Below are 25,997 nucleotides of genomic sequence, written 5' to 3'. Positions count from 1 at the left end.
ATTCAAATGTGAATAAGTAAGAGATTATTTGCAAGAAAGGGAGAAGTCTAGCTACAAGCACAGGTGTTTTAAAGCACAAATCCACACCATTAAGCTCTGGCACAGCTGTTTCACAATAAATTAAAAACAGAAACAAGAGAAACACCCATTAAAGTCTCCTGTGATACTACCTCTGATGAAAAAAAGTCATTTGTTTGTAAACTACTATCGCATTAACAATGGAGGCCAATTGAGAAAACCTCTAGATCTGACAGGATTATTTTAAACTAAGAATGCAGAATTGTTTATTAAGACTTTGAGTGACAGTCTAATATATTAAATCAGTTCAGAAGATTGTAAAATGCATTAGCATTAGCAATTTAATACCTCCAACAAATTTAACTGTCACTCATGAGCATATCTGTCCTTGTTAAAGGAAAAAAAACCTCAAGCACCGTCTTCGTCTTGATGGACAATAAAGTTAGAAGAGGTAAAAGCCTCTCTTTGTGCATTGGTGATGAGAGAACTGTGTTACATTTATCATAATTAACTTTCACAGTTGGCAGCATTTTTTGGCAAAAAGAGTTATTTGTTCAAGCTTGTGAAAGAAGTTTTAAGAACTAATCACTGGAGCCAAGCCTTAGCTTGCAGTCATTTCAGGGCTGGATTTTAATCAATTTAGAAACGTAATTACATGCCAAATGTGTACACAGTTACTTTGATTACACACAAAAACTGGGCATTTTCATAGTCAACTAACTTGTAGACAGTTAGATGCAAAATAACTCATCTGATGAGCAGTTGCTAATAATCCTGTCGTTCAGCCATGTGTACAACTATGTAGCAGGCTTCTTTAAAAGTAAGAACTTTTAGGAGAAAATTTCCAATTTTAGGTATTATTCATTCAGGTGGATACATTATTTTTGCTTCCTTATTGTTTCAGATTTTAATAGTCAATAATAATAGAGCCAATAATAACTTTTTTAAAACTTGAATGAAAAAAATTAAATGGAAAAGGAGGTATTTTGAATATACTGTGTGATTAATTTATATGCAGTAATAAAAAGGATCTCAGATATAACGTCCATCAGACTACAATGCAAGGGTTTCAATACAAAGAACAGAGCAGAGCTGGTTTCATTTTGGAAGAAGCAGAATTCAAAAAAATGCCAGCCAATTGAGATGAAAAGCTGAATGAATAAAATACAGTGTTTAGCTTTCTGTAATTAACATGCCTATGCTATTCAGGAAAGCTTAGATAACTACTGCATGTTTATGAAGATCTTCCTGAATCCTAATATTTGTGTGATATTCAGTGCAATTAATTTGACAATTAGTGTCAATTATTTGATGGTCTCTTATTTGAAAACTTTCAGATCTCCACTCGTAGCAACAGCGGTAGCCCAGTTCCTTTGGTGATCAGTGCTGGAGTACATGCGCAGCAATGAACTGATGAAAGGAATAGTTTGCTTAATAATAATCAGGATTGACAGGTTAGTAACGATGTCACTACCTAGAGAGAAGTCACATTTGTAACTATAATTTGTAATAAATGCTTTGATTGCCTCTTAGGATAAATGGTAGCAACATTGAGCACAAACAGAGATAGAAGAAAAAAACATAATATTAAACAGTTTGCTCAGGATTGTTCCTGCAATGTATTTTCTACTGGTATGTATCTCCTCTGTACTCTTGCTTACTGAAAAATTTTATCTTTGGGCATTTTGTAGACAAAACACAACAAGACAGGAGGTGACAAACTGACTGGCAAGAGCAGACACTTAGGACAATAAGCAGTTATGATTCTTCTTTGGACAATCATCAATGACATGAAATTCAGCAAAGGTAAATGCCAGGTGGCATCTTGAGCAATGCCAGGCAGAGGCGCAGTCTAGGAGACGAGTGGCTGGAGAACAGCTCAGCAGGAAGGGACATGGGGGTGCTGATGGCAGCAGGCTCAATATGAGCCAGCAGTATACCCTGGCAGCTGAGAGGGCAAACCACTTTTTGGAGTGCACTAAACACAGCCCAGCCAGCCAGTCAAAAGAGCTGACTCTCCCATATAGAGCTGTTGTGGCCTCATTTTGAGTGTTGTGTGCAGCTCTGGGCTCCACAATATAAAAATGATGTTAAGATTATTGAGTTCATCCAGAGGGGGTCAGCAAAGCCAATGAAAGGGCTGGAAGGCATAGCCTGAGGACTCTTTTGTTGTCCAGTCTATAGAAGAGGTGGCCGAGAGGCAACCTCACTGCTCTCTGCAGCTCCCTGAGGAAGGGAAGCAGGGGGAGGTGCTGGGCTCTGCTCCTGGGAACTGATGGAAGAATGGGAATGGCACAAAGCTTTGCCAGGGGGAGTCAGACTGGGCATTAGGAAACATTTCTGTACTGGGAGGCTGGTCAACACTGGAACAAGCTTACTAGAGAGTCGGTTGATTTCCCATGACTGTCAACTTTCAGTAATAATACCCTCAGTAACATGCTCTAACTTTTGGTCTTCCCTGAAGTGGTTAGACAGTTGAAACTGATAAACTTTGTACAGTCCTTCTGACTGAACTGTTCAGTTCAGTTCTATTCCACTCTATTCTATTCTGTGTAGTAAGAAATAATAGGAAGCACTGCTTGCCTGTTCCTGTTTACTGCATGCCTCACTACATATTTCAAAGATAAAGAATTATCACATCAGTCTCTATCTGGTATGACAGCAGATAAGAGCTATCCTTTGTTGTGGTTTAACCAAGCAGGTGGCTAAGCACCACAAAATTGTTCACTTACTGCCTCCACTCCCTCCTCTCCCAGTGGGATGGGGGTGAGAATCAGAAAAAAAAAATGTAGGACTTGTGACTTGAGATAAAAGCTATTTACTAAGGTAGAAAAAGGAAGAAGGAAAAAAAGGATAACAATTATGATAATAATATATATAAGTACAAAACAAGTGATGCGCAAACAATTGCTCACCACCTGCCCACTGATGCCCATCCTGTCCCAAGCAGTAGTTGCCCAGCTGGCCAACTCCACACCATTTTCAAGTTTTATTCACATGATGCCACATGATGTGGAATATCCCTTTGGCCATTTTAGGTCAGTTGCCCTGGTTCTGTCCTCTCCCAGTTCCTTGTGCCCTCTCAGCCCCCCTCACTAGTAGGACAGTATGGGAAGCTGAGAAACAAAACTGTCCTTGGCTCCATACAGTGCAGCTCAGCAACAACTAAAACAATGGCGTTATCAACATTGTTTTTCTCCCAAAGCCAAAATATAGTGTCATACTAGACACTATGAGGTAAAAATCAGCCGTGTCCCAGCTGAAACCAGGACATCCCTAAAGATAGCTTTTACAACTAAAAATGTTAATGAAATGTTTATATTTTCTTCCTTCTTTCCTACCAGAAACTAAACAGCAAAAAGCAAATTGTTCACTGACGGTTTTTGTTGCTCAGTTGTAGTTTAAAAGATATTTCCAAATCAAGCTGCTAAAATGACTGCTGAAACTACTAGGCATCTGATTGCTGTAAAGTAAACTGGAGATGGAACCACTCTTGAGAAGTTTTTTATCAAAACAAAGACAATATTGTACAATTATTGAGATCTGAGCAGCAGCCTTCAGAGGTGACAATAGATCGTGCTAGAAAGTATTTATTGGTTTCACAGTTTTCTCCCAGAAAAGTAGTTTCCTTGTTAAATAATCTTCCCAGTGACAGATTCTCAGTGGTGCTGATGTCAGTAACTTATGCAGTTTGTAGATGAAAAAGCCCAAACCTCTGACAGTATTGTTGTTATCTCACAGTTGCTTTGTCCTAATGTCTGATGAGCTGCGAGTAACTTGCTCGTGTTGGAACAAGACAGATGACAACTCTGTGGCCCAAACAGTTGAAGCTTATCCTCCCTTCTTTTCACTTCAGCTGTTTTGTGAGGCTCCCCTATAACAAATCCAGCCTCTTATTTTGGTTTCTTTTTCCCTTGCTTACTAGACCCTTTTTCTGAGTGCACACAAGAAGCTTGAGACTGACTAGAAATGTGAAATTGAGAACAGTAAAAATAATAATTATAATAATCATTAACTTTGTCACCTCTGTGATCCAATTCTCCATTTGGTCCCCAAATAGTTGTCCTAGATCACTTGGGAACATAGGAATGAATGTGTGAGACCACAGAGGACGGCATTGTTTAGTATCAAAGATTCTAAATTTCAAGTTGATTTGTTATTCAACTTCCCTATCATTTTACATCTTGATTGCTGGTTTATTCCTCTTCACCACTGAAAGTGGATTACTCTGATGAAAAAAAGAAATGTCATCTCCTTTGTTCATTCTGGTGTATTCTTGAAATAATTGCTGTCTCCAAACATTGCCATCTCTCATACCAGAAGCAATTAGCTATACATTTTTTCAGTTTGCATCTAGCACAACAAAACCATAGTTTACAGAGAAAACAAAATAACAGAAAATAAGAAGGGTCATTTAATGAAATTTAACCCTTTGGTCCGTTCTCTCCTCTGCTCTTCAGTCTTTTATATCCAAGAATATTAAATTCTTTCCAAGTTTATCAAAGGCTGTATGTAATGTATGTTCAAACTCCGAATAAAATTGATCTATAAAAGAGATATGACAGAGTGGGATTAGGAAATCCTAGCTCCTTGTTTTTACCATCAGATGTACAAATCAGATCTCCACGTTCATTTATAATTAGAGATACTCCTTCTTTGAACTTCTGAGATATTTATTTTTTTTTAAAGTATGTACAAAAAAACCAGAAGTTTTGCCCTTTGTTGTAAAACTAGCATACATTTAAAATATGTGCACTTCCTATATGATTATCAAAACTGTACCAATATGAATCATTTTAGAGCAATGATGACTTTTTATAACTTGATCTTAAGCTGAGCAAAATCTTCTGCAAAATGTAGATTTACAGACCTGAATAATTCATTTAATCTGTGAAACATGATTGAAACCATGTTTAGAAAGAGCTGCCTTGGGCCTCCAAGGCCAAAGGGAAGTATTGCATTTGAATCAGTTTGATTTTGTACTTTCTTGAAACATAAAGTGTCAGTGTGAGTGCAGAGATAACAGCAAACCCTCACAGGAGGTTTTTCAGCATAAAGATAGTAAGATTGTGAGGTGCTTTGATAGTACAGTAATAGGGGTCAGAAAAGTGCCTAAGGTAGGTAGGAACATCCAGCGCTGAATATCTTTTTATTTTTTTATTTTTTTAAACTATGAAGCATTTATGGACGTGGTAAAATTTCAGGTCATTAGTTGATTAGCTGTTTTCCAGTCACATCAGCTGACATTGTTTGGGCGCTGCTCATGCTCTTTGTCCAAAGATCTCATGAACCCCAAGCACAATGCCTACAACAACAACCGTACAGCAAACAAAAACTTCTTAAGAAGGGGCTTTTCAAAAAATATATGAGTATGTATGTATCAGTACAATATATAAAGTTAATTGTGAACTATGTTATTTTCTTCTTTCCCTCCATCTCCTTTTTCCCATTTCAATTTTAATTCCAGACGAGGTCATGTACAAATAGCTGAGCTTCCCTACACTGCTCTAGTCTGTAAGATTCAATCATTCTCTAATTAATAAGTTGGTGGATGGAGACAGAAAAATACTGAAGTTTATAGAAGTGCTGATCCAATTCCTCTTATAACACATCACATTCAATTTGCTTATTCTGGAAGGTAGAAGAAATTGAATGTGCAGTGTAATTTGGTCAGGCTTTGGAAACTGAATATTTAAATTGTACTCAATTGCTGTTTTGTTCCAAACAAGTTAAAATACTAAAGCTACACAGGAGCACTTGGTTTGTGTTCAGCAAGCAACCTTTAAAAAATAATGAAGTAATAAGTATTTATTAGTACAAAGTGAATTGTGTTGAGCGAGCAAGGCAAAATATATTTTCCAGGCTTGCTGATCAGTGTAAACCGAGGATTAATATAAGGAAAACTGATGTGCTACAAAGGCTTTTCTTGTTGAGAGTGGTTGATTATTTTTTTTTCATTATACTAAGGAGGACAACCAGAAGAAATGCAGGTCCAAATGGTCTATTCTTGAACTGTTTTTCTTTTTGAGTGTGTTTGTTCCGCTTGTATGTATCAGGTGACTTAAGTGGAAATAGTATTATAACTAACTTTCTCATTAGCCACAGAGTGCATTCCATTGTTTTGTTAAATGAGTTCTGAATTCATGTGCGCCCTGAACATTCAAGAACAGTGAATAAGGTCTGAGGCATACTCAAAAATGAAAACAAGAAAGTTTCAAATTATCAATAATGCATAAAATATGGACCCACCGAAGACTAGTTTTATGGCTATTCCATCCCTCAGAAATGATGTACATTTGGTTATCTTAAGAAAAAGCTGGGTTTAGAATAATCAAGTACTGGCATACAAAAAAGCTGCTGAGTGTATTTGAAATATGAAATATAGGTTCACTTGATAGAATTCAGCAACTCACAGTGTTTGTTATTTTTCTCCACTGGGCTCAGTACTTTATTCTCGGGGGAAAAAATTAACATTGTTCAATGATACCCTGAAGATGTGAGGTACAGTAATTTATTTTGTATTGCTGTGTGTTTTCACTTAAAGCAGTGGAAAAGGCACCCAGTGCATAGGATGTGCAACTAGGGAATGCTTTAGCAATCTGAATAAATGATAGAAAATAAATACTGTCATCGCTTTTCCACCTGTAAGGTAGCATGCGAGTGTCCGATACTCAACAGTGAATATTTTCTTTATAATAATTTGATAGAGAGTCAAATCCCTTTGCTAGTGAATTGTTTTTCTGGATGTTTTACTTAGATGAAAAGAGATTTTGTTGTTGAAATCATTTCAAGAAAAGAATTTCCAGCTCAGAAAACCAATCCACTCTAACACATACTGCAGCAATCTTCTACTAACAACAGTTCCATGCACAAAATCCTTCATGTTAATGAAGGCCCCTCACAGCACAAATGCAGCTCGGCTCTGTAGCAGCTCTTTCCAACACTTACATTTTGAACTGTAACTTCTGCTGAAGAAACCTGTGAATTTTTTTTTAGTCTGGATATTCCTTCCCATATGCAAAGTCCATAGTGTAGCAGCTTTGCTCCCAAAATCAGCTTGATTTGTAACTAGTATTATTGTAGTGCTGTTCCTGACATATGTGGCTGCACAAAATGGTTCCAATTACATTCTGACAGCAATAAATAGCACTATTTTAGTCAGATTGACATAATGACATCTTTTTTTTTCTTTTTTTTTCCTAGAAGATGACTTCCAGGCAACAACAGACATGAAAATATAGCGACACAAACAGATATTATAGATTTAATTCAGTGATTTGAAATACATCAGCCAACATAATTCCCACATCCCTTTCCAGTCCATTAAATACTCTATTTTTTAATTGAAGTTATAATATTTATTTGCTCATTCTCACCTGTTTTGGTATGCTACATTTCTTCAGTAATTTCTCTAGTGATTTGTGCTTGGGTTAGTTTATTTCTTCCATTATCTCTGATTTAATTGTCCCCTATCATATAGAAAACACTCTGCCAATTTCAAGTTGATGTTATGTAATTTAGATTCCAGTTTGCTTTCAAAGCTTCACAGTCAATGAGTTTCTTATTGTTCTATCAAAAATATAATAACCATACTATCTTATCAAAGGAACTGCCATCAATAAACAGGGTATTGCAGTACTCAAAGGTCAAACTGTCATTTCTCTTCTGTCAAAAAGGAATTTATTCCTTTTCTGTGAAATATATGTTACCAGCAAAGTAGAGCAATCATTCAGTATGTTGTAAAATATATCACTTAATGGCTGAAATAGCTGTTAGTTGAAACATGCATCCAACCTTAACATGATTGGGCTTTGGTTGTAAATCTCTGCTTAAGAACAATCACTGAAGAGAGGAGGTTTGGGTTTATATGTTTTCATTTCAGTGATTCTAATTTTTGCACGAATCATGGGAGCTGACATCAGCACCTAAGCTTTAGGTTGATGCTTTAAATTCATTGTTTCTTGCAACAGTAATTCAGCAAGGCAGGATATCTGTGTATGGACAGAAAGTGTAGGAAATGCTACAAATTCTCAGTATTTTATTAAGCCAGTGGTGTACAGAAGCCGCTTTATGCTCCACCACTAAAAAGCAGTGTGTGAATTATCCAGGACATGACTCACCTTCTGGGATGAAGGGAAAAAGTTAAGGCTATTGTGTTGTCTCAAGCCAGCCATGCCATGAGAAGAATATCAATGAGAAGAGAATGCATCAGCAATCTGACCACAGTTTTAGGCCCATAGTCCTGCTAGCAACTAGAATAGGCTAGAGAGCCCTGTCAGTATTATTTATACCCAGCCATACAACCGTATAACCATTTCATAACCAAGACTGGGGTGGAGGAAGCACTTCAAAATCAGCATTCAGAGTTTAAGGTTTTATAAAAAATGATGCTCTTAGAAAGGTCATCTTTGTTTTATGACAGTCCTAAAAATCAAACCAAAACTCTCTTTCTATTTCAAGTAAAGTAAAGCTAAATTATTTTCAGTACTTGGAAAACAAATAGGAGTATCCTCTCCCCTTCAATGCATTTATCAACAGTCTCTGAAAATATGCCCTGTGGGCTAAATAGATCAAATACAGTTGCGCTTTGCAACCTCAGTAATTCACAAGAACTTGAAGTGCTAATAAAATTCTGCCATTTGAAATTTATTGCAGAATTTAAATCTGCTGGATGTTGTTCAAATCAAGGGCATTTATACAGATTTCAGTAAAGCCTGTGATGAGGATGTAATAGTCACATTAGGGGATGATGTTACAATGAACAGATTCACAAAGAGAATGTGATTAATTTAAACAGGAAGTAGAAAAAGACACATCATATGGAGATGTGTATATATATATGTATATACATACACATCTACAGTATAAAGTTAGTTTCCTGTGTGTTGATATCCTTTCTAACACAGCACTGGATAAATCCCTATATTTCAATAATATGTAAAACCAGTAATGTTGTAATTTCAAATTGACAGATCAGTGGGAGGCTAAAATAAAATAATAATAGTAATTCAGAAAAGTGAGACATTGTGGAATTACACCAAATCCAGACTGTAGGCATAACTTTTAGGTAATGTTTCTGGGCTGAATTCATCAAAGAGATAGCAAGCAGAGTTTATGGCAGTTTTGAATTTCAATGAAAGAACAGTATCCTTATTTGTCAAGTGTTGAGGCAGATAAATGCTGAATATTTCCAGTAGCAATTAACATAGGCCAGAGAACCTCATTAAAAAGCATGAGGAACTTGGAGGAGTAAACCTTAGTGAAGATTCATTTGCAGACTCCTTTCTAATCCACCCATCAGGAATCAGGCTCGAACCCTCGATCCCAGTCATGAAATGAAAATTCCTGCAGATGTATCCATGTGTCTCTCCTGCTGCTCTTGCCAAAACAGGCCCCCCTTGTTTGTTCAGGATGACTCCAACAGATCTCATCTTGTTTACTGATAGAGTCACAAAGGTGAAAAGTCATCTGGAAAAAGCCACCTACTTTCTCAATATCTGCTTTCTGAGACCTCCATCACCTTCACTGGTGCATCATTCCCCTGCTGCAATTCTACTCATGGAATACAGACAAACCCCAGTAAAGTATCCTAATAGTGAACAAAGACAAGTCTCAGGATTTTTCAGGACAAGTACTTTCCAAAGTTTTCTCTTAGAGGGAATGATCTGCTGATACTGAAATCACCGTGACTGTAGGTCAGCACAGGAGTAGCACTATCTCAGACAAATAGCACATAGAGCCTTACAGATCAAATCCCAATCCATTAAAATTTTGCTTTCGCAAATCCTGCTGGGTGGGATTCCTCAAGGTTTTGTAGTAAATATTTTTGTAGTGCTTAAAATTTGTTATCAGGCAAATCAAGCCAAAACAGAGATAAAAACAGATATATTGTAAATAATTACTCATTCAGAAATATATGCAAAGATATGATGCATTCTCTTTCACCCAGTCTTGAGATCAACACTGGATGTTTCTGAAAACTTTTTTTTTGATTCAAAATGAGTGTTGAGATTGAAGGTCAGACTCATCTCCTAATGGTTTCCTCAATTTTAAAAATTATGAAATCAAGAAAATATCTACATTATCATCCTTTGGTAGCTTATGCAATCACTTTGAAGTGGCTTGTAGATGCATGTGTATGTGATGACTAAAGTAGAAAGCAAGGGAGAATTGGTTTTGATAAATTAGGGAGAACACAGGAGAAGGCAGAAGTGTCAAATTAGCATTGAATGAATATGTCAGTGGAGGTTATTGACCACATTTTCAGGGAGAAACAAAATTTAGACTCTTAAATTGCTATCACAATATTCCCCAAAGCACAGAGTATTTGAAACTGCTTCTACTGCTTCTTTTGTGAACCGCATAACAAGAGGAAGACCCTTGAAAGTGAGAGAGAAAAAAATGAGTTTTTGTCAGGTTCCATAATATGTATTTTTTCAGTTAACAATCTAACATAAACAGCATTAGTATATGCTGCAGTATAATAATACGGCAATATCTAGTTAATTGTTTTTCTTAGCACAGACACAATTGTAGGCATTTGTTCTTGTTCTGTAAGCAAATGCTTTCATAGGATAGATTTTGTGTGACATTGTCAAGTGATTTATGTGTGTAAGCAAAGTCAGGAGAAAGTCATAGATTTTAGCATTCTCTAGTACTTTCTTTAACTTGAGCAGTACTTTCTGTCCTGTTTCTTTGATGTACTGGATGCCTGATATCACTGGCAATATAAATCCTTGCTTCAATCTTATTTACATAGACAGAAGTTATGTAGTGACAAGGTCCCTTCAAGGCTTGAATGGTTTGTTAATAACATGTACTAAATAGCATCTGGTATCAATCTTGTCCTACAGACATGCCTGTAGTGATTTAAAGCTTTCATTCTTTGAATTCAAAATCTAATTTTTAATGCACTTTCTGTCAGCTGTCTTCACAGCTTTTAAATGAGATTCTGTCATCTTGACATATTCACAGATATACTGAAATTTAACAAGAAAAAATGAAATAAAAATTTTCTCATTTCTAAATAAAATGCCTATACATGCTAATATGTATTTTTCAATGTTACTGTTTTTCAGGTGTTTCCCAATATAGAAATCAATAACTTTTTATTTACTGAATAGTAAAATAAAAAAGTAACAGCTTGTGCAATTTTAACATGATTATTTGTTTTTCAAGGTGCTATTATTAGTTAAACAGCAAAACTACTGTAGATTTTCATTTTTAGATCAATTTATTGTAAAGTGCTCAATTAACCATTCTACCTGCAAAGCCATGCAGACAATTTGTCCACGAATGTTACACTTCCTTTGTTTTCTCACTGATCTGCAAAATTCATGTTTAAATGCAGAAACAGGATAATAATAGAAAACCTAGCATTGTAAGATGCCTGTGCAGAACTGTGTTTCATTCTAATACCTTTCTGCTTACTGACACTTCTATTTGAGCCACCATTTAAAAATCAATTTCATATTCAGTGCTAGCATCAGTAATGGAGGCTGGGAAACTCCTAACATGGAGCACATGGTTATTACAGAGTCCACTGGCACCTTAGACCCATACATCATGGTTGAGTGTTGAAAAGAATGCCTTTAAGCCTAATCAAATTACCATGAACATCTTTGGCGATGGTGGTGATGAGTATTTTTAGTTTTCCTGTCACCAAGCCATACACTCTCTTATACTAAACTGAAACTTTGACTAATCTTAAGATCAGTCACAAGAGAGAATGAACACATTTACTTCAGGCCCAGCCTTTATGGAATGTAAGGAAAAAAGAACTCCTAAGTGAACTAAATTAAATAGCATTTGTACAATCGAGTGTATAAGTGGAAGGGAAGACATGCTTAGTCCTTTTTCTCCCTACCACCTCCAGGTACAACCTGACAGAGCATAAATAGGAAGGAGGGACAATGAAATGATTCTCTTCCTTCTTTAGTTGCCTTCTGCATCTTTTGTCCAGCAAAGATTGATAGCTCCAGAAGTGACAACACTTGACAACTGAGCTCTCTGTAGTGCCACTGGGTGAAAGTCTGGAAAGTTCACGCTGGTGCTTCATTCAGTTAGTAGCATAAGCAGGATTGGCCAAAGGAGTCACAACCTTGCCAGTCCAGCTGTCACAAGTGATGAAAGGGCTCTGACAAGAGACTTCAACACAGCGGCAGTAGTAGTGCCAAAAAGACTTTTCCCTGGAGTTAACTGAGAAGTGGGCACATTAAAATCCCATTGCTGAGTATGACTGATGAGAACAGAGAGCTGCCTAGAGTCTTGGAAGTGATGGTGATATTTAACAGTGATTTGTTGCCTTAATACATCATCTTTCATTGAAGAATATCAAAATGCTTTACAAACTTTTAGAAGGCCTCAAAATATGCTAAGGAACTGCCCCTCTGTTGTCATCTGTCATGTAGCAACAAAATGTAATGGAATGCTGGTGGAAAGGTTCAACCTCTACCACCATATCGCCACTATGCTTTAAAGGAGCAGGCATTACATTCAGAGCAACCCTCATAAGATATTTAGTTCATGTATGTAAGTAACAAAACGAATTTTAATTTTTAATATTTTTTATTAAGAAAGAGATCAACAAAAACACAGAACTAGTAGGATATTTGATCTTGTTTTTGTGAAACTAATGTATCAGGCTGGTTCACTGGCAGTGGCTGCAGTTCTTAGTGAGTTCTCAAGGTGTTTGTCAGAGATTTTTGATGAAATTTTACTCTTCCTATACTTCATCCTTGAAAATAGTTGTTCACAAATGTACATACTGCCAAAAAGCGATGACATGAATAAAGCGTGATTGTGAAGAATGTTTTTCTCTGGTAAGATGAGGCTTATAAAAGTAAAGAGACATGGTCAGATTTTTGAGTTGAATGTCTGATTCACACTCCATTTGAAAATTTCCAGGTCATGTATTTATGTCAACTGAAAATTGAGTTGGAAATATATTAAAAAAAAAAAGATGATTTTTTCAGCGATTTTGAAACCTGTTCTCAAATTCCTTTATCAGAACAGGAAGTGTGACTGTCTATTTTTTGCTATTCACAGGGCTGTGTTTTGCCAATGAATCGAAATGCATAAAATTTTCTATAACTTGAGCTAGCACTGCACTGCACCGTCCCCGTGCCCTGCTTTCGGCTCACACAGCGTTAATAGCACAGCAATGTTTGGCTGTTGGTGAGTGATGGGTGCACTCTGGCAGCCGGGCAGGGCAGCTCAGTGGGACTGAGCTACAGGGGCAGTGGGGGGCAGATGGTGTGGGGCAGGGTTGGGCCCTGTTGCCAGCTGTGCCGCATCACGTGCTGCCCAGAGTTAGACATGCCTGAGTCCTAATACGTTATTCTGAAGTTTGTTCTGCTTAAATTAGCATCTTTAAACCTTTCATTCCTTATTTCTATGTTATGTCTTATTATTATATACATAGCACTGGAAAATAAGTGCCACTTCCAAATATGTATGGACCTCTCTCACGCCCAGATCTTCTCTCTGAGGCTTAGAACTTTAAGGCATCCAAAAGATTCCTGCAGCTCTGAAGATCCCATCTTTACCTATAATCCAGAAGAACAAGAAAACAAATGCTTTAGTTTCCCATTACTAAATTCATTCCCTGTAGCCACTGATTTTTATTTTTGCTGTATTTTTTTTAATGCACAGTAATATAACAATTTTTATTTCCAAGCAGAATTATTGTATCCCAGATGGATTTTCTCTGAAGCCTCCTTTCAATATACTCTTCAAAAATTACTCTAAGCTATTATTTCTATATTGGTATAAATTTGAGTAAAGGATAAAACTTATGTTAGACTTATGGTCAGGGTATTTAAACACTTGAATTGACTGAGGTAGCAAAAACTGCATTACTGCAAACGTTTAGAACAAGTTAGGAAATTTAGGTATGGCTTCAGTATGGCTTTGTCTTGGCATGGGCTAAGGCATCTGTTTTTATTACTCTAAAAAGGAGTATGAGAACTATTCCTTACTTACTGAAGTCTCATGCAAATTTCTCTGTAGATTTCCCAGCTCTTACTCATTCTTCCAGAATTGTCTTTATTTTATTGAACAGATCTTTGTTGTGCAGATCTTCTAGGTATCTTTGCCCTGATAAGTGTTCTACACAAATATTCTCAAAAGAGGATATTTAAGACTTTTTCAGGAATGCTTCATAGCTTAGTTGAAAAGGGTCAGATTCTTTCTGAATGCACATTAAAAGTGAATTATGAAGAAGAGTACATGAACCTTGCACCAATAAAAATTGGGAATAATTTTCCATTTGATACTCTTTTTCATGCTTATCTCGACTCATGATGTGCCAGTGAAAAAGGAAATACAATCAGCTTGTTACTGGATTCTATCTGTTGGAAAAATTAGAGTATTCAGTTTTGATGGAATATTCCGATTTTATTCAAATACAGGTGAAAAATTTAAGTCTTATAGTCTATATTTTAGATTATCTCACTACGCATATTGGAGCCATTTCCCTGGTTTATTTTACTCAGACAGAATCTAGTGATGAAGATTAATTTATCCAAGTAGTTAAATGTGTTTCAGGTAATGCTCACAACAAGCCAAGCATCATTAAGATCTCCAGAGTCTTATTATTAACTACTCTTCTCATGGTGCTGAGTTTACCATTATGTACAGGCAAAATTCTGTTAAGCTTTCTAAAACAAATACATTTGTCCAATTTTGGATCAGTATCTTTTGGGGTTTTGTTTCTTTGTTTGTTTTTGTTGTTGTTGTTGTTGTTTAACACAGTGGGCATTGATACTTAATCATATTTAGTCAGAAAATGGTACTATGACTCTCATTTGTCTTTAGCAACAGAACATTCATTATTGGTTGGAAGGTCCATTAAATTTTCCTTCAACTGTATATTCCTATGGGAAGACATGTAGCAAGAAACATTTTTTCAGCAGTTTTACCACTGTACAGCCTTAATTTTAATAGCCACAATGCACCGTTTACAGAACTTGTATTTATCATGCTTACAGCTGAGGAACTGTATTTCTAAATTCTAGACATTTACATTTATAAGCTTCACCTTCCAATTGTCTCTTGTGCAATAAGTAAATGTATTAACTTGGACTCACTTTGGTTAATTTTCACTTGCTTTTTGATAAGACAGCACAAACTTTTTACAGAGAATTTTAGTAGTAGCAATTATCACCATTTTTGATTACTATGAACTTGTATTAGCCTTTTTTCAGTATAAAAATGAAATGAAAGCCCTAAGGGATGCACATCTAATATTCAAGATTTTATCGCTCTAAAGACTTACTGCAAATTGTGTAAAAGCAGACTCTGTACCTTCTCAAGGCACAGAGTTTTAATCATTTTTATATTTCTTTTATGAAGAGATCTTCTTGCATCTAAAATAACCTAAAAGTGTCTCTAAGATCAAAATGACTTACTTTTTGCTTCCCTTTCGTAACTATTTTTAATACTGTGGTTTTTCTTTCATACTATATTAACTGTGGTTTTACAGGGAGCAGCACTCTTAAGCTCTTTAAGCTGTAACTGTGTATTCAGCACAGGTAGACCTAGTCAAACATCTTGTTCTACCTTCCGTTTTATGTTTTGTTTAGTTTTATCTTCCTTTGGTTGCATAATATAAAAGTATCACAAAATAGGTATTAGTTTAATGTACAAGAAAAACCTCAGCACTGTTATTGGACTCAATATAGGAGTAATCCCCAGAAAGGCAATGAGATAGTCTTTACTACCTTTGGTACCACTCTGTCTCTATCTCTGTAGCATAATTCACGACAACATATCTTTTGTTACGGCTCTACATAATTAGGACTCATCCAGTTTTCCTCTTCCTAGATATAAATTATGAGTTTTTCCCATGCTCAGGCGTAGATCTAGATAATTCTAGAAAAAAGAGAAATGCAGTAAAGGTATTTAGGTTCCAAACTGTAAATTGGATGACTCCCCACTTTGACAGGGTGTTGCCATGAAGGTGACTTCCTTCTCTTTGTTTCCATTTAGAACATTATCTTATTTCATGGATGTCATTCTGCTGAAAAAAGTCACCAAGCTTGTCTTTATATTATGAGGATGAACATTTGGAGACTGCAGAAAACCTAAGCAGTCCATAAATGGGACTTTTCACAGGGATACTGAAAAACCTGCTTCCTTTTTCTAGGAAAGAAGGCTTGGCATTACTCAAAATTTTTTATTTTTTATAGTATTTGCTAAAAACAAAGGTACTGAAGCTATATGTGCATCACTCCTGATCAAGCCACTTGACTATTTGATATCTAGTACTTCTTCTTTCAATATAGTTTAAAACATTAGTCCTAGTTTTGCATGCAATGAGAATCTACCAAGAAAACTGCTAAAACTATACCATGGATCAATCCTTTGTCACATGCTATAGCACATTTTGTTTTTACAAGTTATCTGTTTTAAGAAAAAAAATCTATGTTAGTGTATTGCAAGAAGTACTTCTTAGTATAAATGGCCTTTTTAGAGGTGTAGCATCATCTTCCTTTCATTATCTGCCATGTTAATAGAATAGCAGATGCTCAGGCAAGATTCAATTCACCTTAATTCGTTCAAGCTTAATTAGCAGCTGGGATGCATCTGGCAAGTAAACATGCAGATAGTGACAGCCCGAGTTAAAGGAAAAAAGTAAAAGGCTTTTGTTCATTAACCACATGTTCTTGGTTGTGAGTACTATGTGCTCAAGGCAGAATTATGTTTAGACTCCTTTTTTTTTGTAAAAGACAGAAGCCTTCAGACCCGCATCCTCATTCCCTGTATGCTCATGCTGGTAAGTCAGGCGAAAATGGGAGCAATCCCACTATGAGATGTTCCTTTCCAGGTAAACGTTTGTACCATCACAGCTTAAATATATGTCTCAGGCTTGTATAAACAGAAGAGAATATTTTCTTCAAGAATTAGGTAGGCAAAATGGACCCCTTGAGATGTAATTAGGAATTATTTACAACTCTGAATAATGATCATGCAGTACCTTGCACAAAGCAAAATAAGCAAAGCCCATTCTGAAGACATCCCTGCTGCCATTAAATATGTGACTAACTAGCAAAATGAGGGGCATAACTATAAGAAATGTGCAACACCTTTGCAGTAGTTTTAGTTCCAATGCTCTTGACTATAAATTCCATATTTGTGTATTAGCAGTTGCTGAGTAAGTGATGAAAGTAGCAGAGTTTTTTGAAAGTGGAAACATTTAAAACATAGGATTACTTCTGTTTACAGTCAATGTGTAAGATTTTGGACAATAATAACCAATAAAGAGGTTATTAAGATCTCACTGTAATTAAGGTAAATGCAACTGTTAGTTCATAATGTAGCCCAGAACGAGGCTTTGGTAGATTACAGAGGGAGAATTGCATCCTAGCTGTGGCTTTAATTTCCCAAACTTTTATGTATTATATAAGGAGTTAAAAAAGGAATTTTTGTTTCTTCTTATTTACATAAAGCCAGCCACAACATCTTCAGTCTATCAAACATCTTCAATGAAAATCCTGGACTTCCACTTCTGTATTCTGTATTAAAGAATCCTATGAGAGATGACATAAGGTGTTTTACAGTTGACCAAGACATAGTATTTTATAATGAGGTCAATGCAGTGCTAATGTTTTCTTTAGAGGAAATTCTATGATTTTTTTGCAAAAACAGGTTAAAAAGTTTGAAAAAGAATGATGACATCATGGTAGGCATTGGTTGGAAGATCATTGTAAGATGACAGAGTCTAATGTAAGAAAACAGTGTAACAGTGGGTAAAATGGCAATAAACTGGATGCTGGCTGCTCTTGTTTTTTTCAGGTTTTGTTATCTTTGTGAAAAAATTCCTTCAAGACTGGTTTAGGCACTGACGGCTGATAACAGAGAACTTCTTGTAGAGCTGACAGCTGAGGACCTTGCATCTCTGAACCTACAACTGTATATGCTGTTACACAAAAATGTACAGCAGTTTTGAGGATACACTAATGTAAACATGGCTTTCCTCTGGCCTTTATGGTAGCTGGCCTGTCCAAAAGCATTTTTCAAATTTATTGTTCTCCAGTGTATCAGCTAATCATATATATTCAAGGTTTCTGCCAGGTTTTCCTTTTTCTTTTCATGCCAGACTGTAATAACCATTTGTGTTTTATAGGATATTTAAATTCACTTGGAGTGTAAAGACAGAATGTCTAAATCAATATATGAGGCTGAGAAGGCATCAAAGACAGATTTGAAAGAGGTAAGATTTGATATAGGCCATTTTATTGATGTTTATTGGCTCATGGTAATTTGATAGCTGTGCTTTGCTAAATTCAGCTACATTCCACCAATTGCAAATGGGTCAAGGCAAAATAGACTTGTGATCAGTGTTTATTCTGAACATGAAGGCCCTGAAAGAATTAAGTCAATGGGAACCATCCCTTCCAGCAGCAGGGGGCAACAGTACCACATAGATAACACTGTATTGCCCCAGGGTGGCAAGGACTGGGGAAGGAGATACGAAGTCATGGTGACATCTCAAACTGAAATTTATCCTCAACTCACTTCCTTGATATGTATCATTATACTTCTATAGTGCAGCTTAAAAATATTCCATTAAAAATGAAATTTTCATTTAACTACCAGCCAGAAAACTCATTCAATTGGCTTGGTCAGACTACTAATGTATGTACCTGTACATGCAGACCCAAAGTCTGTGATGAAGACTGGTGCTCTGTGCACAGTGAACATCTGATAGAGGCTAGAAGTAAAGTTCTCAGCCACTTCAGAGATGCAAATCAGGCCAAAAGTAAATTTGGATACAGCTGTTTTGTGATCATGGCAGATGCTGATTGATTCATTATTTATTATGGCACATTCTGGATTATGAATACAGATAAAAACTCAGCAAAAGCTGTTGAAAATTGAGTCTATCTTTTTTATAAAATACCTGGGGATACTGCATTTCAAAAGTGTTCTAGAAGTAAATCGCAGTATTAAGGCCATTTCCATAAGTTTTTAATGCTAAGCCTCTTTAGCTTAACAATGAAAACACTTAACTTCACAGTTTGACAGAGAAGTATATTAGAAAATGTCATGGAAGGACTATGTCATGCCAGTAATTCATTCTCCTTAGGAAAATTATCCAGCAAAGTCTTTATGATCTGTGAGAGGCACTGAACAAAAATTAACTATCAGACAAGTCACTCACTGGGCATACTCACTGTTACCCTTTTTTGTTTGAAATATCTACAAGTGTCCCATAGACATGCCAGTGTATTTTACATCATACTTCCTATTTTGATATCTATAAATAGCTTGTTGTGAATATCTGAAAATGGATGTGTAAAGACTTGTTTAATTATATATGTTTGCCCCATTTTACTCTCAGGAGGGTTTATTGTGGAGGTAAGTCAGATAAAGTCTTTGAATTTATAACAGTGAATAGAGACTATTGAGTGTAACCATTGGGTTATACACCACCAAGTTTTTATGGGGTGGATGGCTCCTGTGATTCTCTAGGTACTCACTTATACTAAACAGAGAAGCAGTCTGTGGGGTAACACAGTTAAAGTGACTCAATCAAATTAGCTTAGATCAGAAAAAAGTCCCAGACTTTGAGAACTCCTATGAAATGACTGGACTAGTACATTGGGTGACTGTTATTGAAAACATTAATTGTGTTATAACTTAAATATTTGTCAAAGATTTCAGTGAGCCATCTCATCCCACTAACATAGCAGAAAACTGCACCAGCCATTCTCAGCAAAGGAAGTTTTCTGACAAAGCCAATTTGTGCTGCCTTATGAGGTATAGTTGTTCTTTACTGGATATAATATCACGTTATGCAAATGTTCTGCTAAAATTAATGGGCCTGGTAGTATGGAATAGAATTTACAGTTAGGACAGTGGGACAGCATGGGTCTCATTACATTAAGCACGTGGTACAAATACTGCATTTAGACTGGTAATCTAACAAATTGTGTTGCATATACTGTGATCAGGTGTGCAGTCTAGGTTTTCCTTTGGGGAAGTATGAATGTTGTAATTTATTACCATGTTTTCTTTTAATCAATATTAAGTAAAGCTCATGCACTATAAGCATTCATTGAAAGAGTGCAAAAAAAACAAATAAGGATGACTGAACCAAAAACAATCTCTGAAGGTCAATCTTACCTTTTTGGGGTCTTTTCTTACTTCCTGTCACAAGTAATTTATTTGGTTGCTTATTTAAATAGAATTGAGGTAAACAGTATTTGAGGTCACTGAAAACACCATCTGAGGGCACAGCTTCCCAAGCGTAACTGAGAAAGAGTGAGTGCTTGAAGGGTGACCCCAAGAAGACCTAAAGCAGAAATGTTGCCACTGCTGGATTAGCTCTGAGAGGAGGAGAAAATTCCCTGTGGCTGCTGAAAAGCTCACAAACATCGTAACTTCCCATTAAGACCTTCAGTCCCATGAAGACCTTCAGTCCAGTGCTGCCTCCTTGACGCCACTGGTATTTAAATGCAGCCAAGAAGTCAAGAAACATCTTTTATACGTTAAAAACTAATTCCAGGAAGTTTCCCTTTGGTATTTTAAATTACCATTTACTTCTATCTCTGACATTTTGTCTCAAATATTTCAATGAGCAATGAAGTCATGAAAGCCTAAGCATTTTTTGTGCTTTTCCAGTACTTCTGTGACAACTGAAGTTTTTGTTATTTATTTATATTTATCTTACAAATTGACATTTCTTGATTGCAGTTACTTTTAAGCTTCATCTTCTGGGATGTAAGAGAGGTCATAATGGATGAATACATTTTTGGAGCGAATGTGTATTTCTTCTCAGAAATTCAGATTTCAGCTTTTAGAAGTACCTAAAGATCATCTATATATATAAACTTTTTCTTTTTTTTTGCTCAGACTTAGCCCGCCCAAAGTCTTTTTGACAATAGTCATGCAGACACCTTACTGGTTCATGGACTCATCTTCAATGGAACTGTGTAGGTTTATATCAGTTAGAGATCTAATAGTCTGGGACACACGAAATAGGAGGGATTAATCTTTGCTGGAGTGACAGGACCATGCAACCTCATGGCATAGCAAGAAGAGCTGACATTATCAGGAAAAGCTCAAGAAAAGTAAAAATAGAATAGGTCACCTCCATCAATTTCTTGTCTGAGAAAAGTATAACTCTAAAAAAAGCAGCAGCGAATGTCTTCAACAGCTATAGATTAGTGAGTAGAAGTGGATCTAAAAATCTTACTTTTTCAAGGAGGTGTTCAATACTTATCCAGTGAAGAGATCGCAGACTTTTAAAAGGATTAAACCAATGATTACACTAAAATAGCAGCGCCACTTAGAAATAGACTTCTAAATCACAGAGGCTGAAGTAAGGGCAACAGGGAGCAAGCATGAAAAGGTCTTGTGCTAAAGGGCTATGACACTAGGGGAGCTGGGAGGAGGCTTGTTTTTTTTACACCAGTAGCAGAGACCACTACACATAAGGAGTTTGCAATGAGATTGACAGCTGGTAAGACAGAGACAGTGTTAGGAGGATGTTGCAGGGCAAAACAAAAGAAATGGAAGAACTATTCTTGTTCATAAAGATACATTGAAAGCATTATGAGTTTCTAGGAAATGTTATAACAGGTAATTTTAGTAATCAGTAAATACTATGTGATGTATTGACAGTGTTTGTAGTAAATAGAATAAATAGAATAATACATAGCCTACAGTACGTATAACGATGGGCTTGAAAACTGAAGAAACAGCTAGCTTTTAAGCATGGCATTAGAAGTATGTTGACGTTAATTTAATTAAATAGCTTTCTGCAGAATAAACTGTTACTCTTTGAATAAACATTTCTGCATTATGTCATTAAGATTATTGAATGATAAAAAACAGGGAAAATTTGTTCCTCAAAGTTGTATTTTTTGCATAGTAAGGGACTTTAGATGGCAGAGAAGAGATGGCCTCTAAATCCAGTTGCCAAAGCCACTATTAAAACAAGAAAGGCATTTAGATGGGATTTATTCAAATGCCATATACTGTAGAAGGCAAGTAGAATCTAATCCATTTTGGTGATTCTGGTAGGAAATAAGAACACCTAGGCCCATAGGATTACTTTAAGAATAGGGCAAGGAAAGGAGAAATTATGTCTAAATCCATTCATTTTGGAAATTAATTACCTTGAAATGGCAACCTTCTTGAAAAGGATTGTCACTCAGTGTCTGATCCAGAACACAGCAATGTCAGTGGGAAGATATTCAGTGAGTCCACAGACTATGGATGTTGTGGAAGTGACCTAGAAAACTTGGAGTTAGAGAAGTTGCTGAGTGCTGTGCTACACTGCACTGTTTTCCATCATATGGCCATAGAGCCTGGACACATTGTCATGTACTTAGATTCAAGTCTGGGGTACATTTCTCGGATCATATTTTTTAGCTGCCACAAATTTCCAAAAGTTCCAATGTTAGTAGAGCTAAACTCAACTACAAGCTTGGCCCTGGTTTGTAATGGCCCTTTTTGGCTGTTCCTGGCAGATCAGCAGAAGAGGTTGTTCCTTATATCCTAGAGTGTGTCATTTCTTCTAGTATTGTGTTCAGGGAGAAGGCACACTGAACTGCCACAACTTGAAGTGCTGGAAGTCGAATGTTCTCAAGCACACAGCTTAATCATGAACATTATATAAAATCGAATACCCTGTTGTTAGGAAACCAGTCTCTCTATATTGTTAGTCATGAATTGCCCAGTATTAGATGTGAAAGATACTGTTGCTGCATTTGTTACGTTGCAGTTGTCTGAAATTTTTCATGTGGAAAGTTTTCCAATTGAAAGATACAGTTGTGCCAAAAAGCATTTTTAATGAAAAATGTCAGTTCCATCGAAAAAAAATCAATCATTTAAAAACATTGGAGGATTTTTCTTTTTTCTTTTGGTTCAGCTTTTAAGGAAAGTGAAAATGAAAGATGAAAATGAGACCGTGCACAGTTATCCATGTCCTCAGCACTGTGGAGAGCATGCTGCCTCCAAGGAAGACTTGCCCTTTTCCCATGAAATGGAGGACATTTTTCTTGAGAAATTTCTTGATGCCACTGACTCAATTTTCCCACAGACATGGTTGAAACTATGGCTTGCATCTATCTGGTGCATAAACAGAAACATCTACTTGCCAAAAATAATAATAATAATAATAATAACCCAGCATTTGAATAGGAAATGCACCCCCTCAGGTCCTCTGTAAATATGTTCAGAGGCAGGGTGTCACTTAGGGCTCTCACAGATGTGTCACCCAGGAAGTTATTATTCATGAATGATTTGGTTTGGCATTTAGACAATATTTTTCCTCTTGAAACCCCCTACCAACCAGCTGGTTTATACACAGTATCCCAGGTAAATAAGGTAAGACTTTCAACTCTGTTTATGAAAGGAGAAATTGATGAGCAGAAAGGTCGTCCTGGCTTGCTGATTTCCTCTCTGTGAGCACCTGTTGTGAATCCTAAGGGCTTTTTTTCCCCCTATTCTGAACTCAAATTAGGAGACAGTGCTGCTTCTTTGTGGCCCAAATGCTCAATAAGCAGCAGTGAACTGAGAATGCAGAGACTCGCATTTTAAAGCTATGAGCTTAAATAGAAAAGCTTAAAAGGCAATTCTAAACTTAACTGAGGGTGATAACTAATATAAGGATCTGATAGGATAGAAATTATCGGGGATAGCTGATGCCTCAGTTAAGTATTTCTGTATTAGTTATGTCAACGTTTGGTTCAAAGGAATTACAAGGATTGAATTGTGTTTTACTACCTCAGCATTCTTGAATATGGAGGAAGGTTAGATACTGAGATCTTTAGACGTCCTGTAGTTTTCCACCAGTGTAAAAGAGCAGACATTGTGCCCGGAAGGCTTTTTAAACTGAGTGTGGACTGTTACTGACTAAATGCTTGGATTAATTTGTGTGCCATTCTCTGCAGTGTCCTGATTTCAACTGGCATGAAAGAAAACTGTTAAGGTGCTGAGAGAGGTGACTAATTAACGATTGTGAAAGAGAGATTAAATTCCAGTCAGCCTTTGTAAAGGGTTAAGTGGCCAGTTGAGATGTCCTCTCCTGTGAGAGGGCATGGAGCTGAGATATATAGCCTGCAGCTCCTGTACTCAGTCTAAAGGAAAGCAGTTTTAAGGTGCTCCTAATTACTTGTCAATGGGGGATCTATATATCCCCTGATCAGCGCGGAGATTTAAAAGGCGTCAGGACAGGATTTTGCCCTCTTCCACTGGTCTAACACAAACTATCCTTGAGAGGATCACAGCAATTCACCCTGTGCTTTTTTTTTTTTTCTTTTCTTTGTCGTATAATGCCAATTACATTATCTTTAACACTTTCAATTTTAATGAAAAGAGGAGAAATAACAGCTCTGTAGGATTATTTCAAGGGGATTCTCATCCAATATAAAGACAATAGCAGAAGACGCTGCTGTGTAAATTGTGGCCAAGAGGTAAAAGAGAGAGAAAGAAAAGAAAGATAAATTGCGAAAAAGGTTTTAATACAGCAGAGTACAAAGAACCTCTTTCTAATCTCACACTACTTTTACTCTGGTGTAAAGACATGAGGGCTCATGTGCAAAAGTCAAACGACACAGGAATAGTGTTTCCTACTACACAAAACAAACAGTGGTCTTCTGAGAAGAAAGAACAAAACTGAAAGAGGGCAAGTAATAGAATTTCATGTTTCCCAACTGTCAAGAAGTGCCCTTTGATCAGTTTTATCAAAAGCTGTACTGATTTTCTTCAACTAGGGCTGTTTTAGAAAATATTAACTCTCCAGCGTTCTGCTTTGTTTTCTACTAAATTTAAAGGCAGTGCTATAAAAGGGTCATTGGAACTGGGTGTAGATAACATTTTGCAGCCTGATCCTTTGAGATGCTAAATTTCTCAGGGTTCAAGGGTTCTTAGCAGTTTTCTTAAAGCTTAGGAAACGTTTTGAAAACGTTGATGAAATCCACCCCACATGAGCTATTTAAAAGAGATGACCAGATTGTCTTCTATTCTACCTTTATAGCTTTCAGTTAAGAAAAATACATCCTCCAGCTGAGTAAGAGGAAAGGTGTTTCCAATTTGAATACAGTTTGTAGTACTGCTTACTCATCTCTGAAAGGCTAAAACAGAACTAGAGAAATGGAGATTGGTGACAAAGAACAGAATGCCTTGTGTCCAAGGCCAGATGAAAATTTAATATTTTCAATACTGAAAAAATCACACTGACAGAAAAATGTGGTAAAATATACAACAAATTTATGAGTGGTATAGGGAGGGTTCTTTTTCATGATGTCACAAGTCAATATCAAATGGAATTATCAATGGTGGGAATTAGAAAGCAAAAATAAGCACTGTCACAAACAAGTTAGTTAAACTCCAGAGCTTATTGCTGCAAGACAGGGTAGAGATCAGAATCATAAGTAAGTGGGTTAAAAAGGTATCTAGACAAACTCCTTGATGAAAGATGTTAGAACTTATAAAAATACAGTCCCTGAAAGTCCCTAAGTTATAACTTCTTGAGAGCTGAGCAAGTATATTGGATGTAATATAAATACATGCCTTTCCTATATATACATTGAAGATGGAATTCTGAGTTTTGGCTAAATACCACTGTTGTGGTATTTCTTCCCAGGAAGCAAATGGATGTAAAATGCTGCTTGCAACTTCAGGTACAGTTTGCCGTGAACATTTTTGTCTGGAAAAAAATTAAAGTAAGAAGTAAAATTTTTCAAGCCTAATGAGTGATTCGTATGTATTTTGGATTGTAATTATAAGGAGACTTTCCTGTATGTCTCTTCTGGGCATATTGTCATTTGCAGTTAGATTGCAGATGGACTGACTCTTTGGTTTCATGGAAGCTATGCAGTAGTTGCAGTTGGAGCAGAGAATAAAGATTGGCTTTGCTGTTGGACTATGAAACTTTTTCAGCTGTTGGCAGGTTGCTTTAGCAGAGGGCTCCAAGTTCTGTCTCTGAATGTGAGGAGTTTTAGTCCCCACTTTTATTTACATAC

Source organism: Numida meleagris, chromosome 10, assembly GCF_002078875.1.
Source record: "Numida meleagris isolate 19003 breed g44 Domestic line chromosome 10, NumMel1.0, whole genome shotgun sequence".
NCBI lineage: Eukaryota > Metazoa > Chordata > Aves > Galliformes > Numididae > Numida > Numida meleagris.
Note: the sequence above shows the minus strand (reverse complement) of the source record.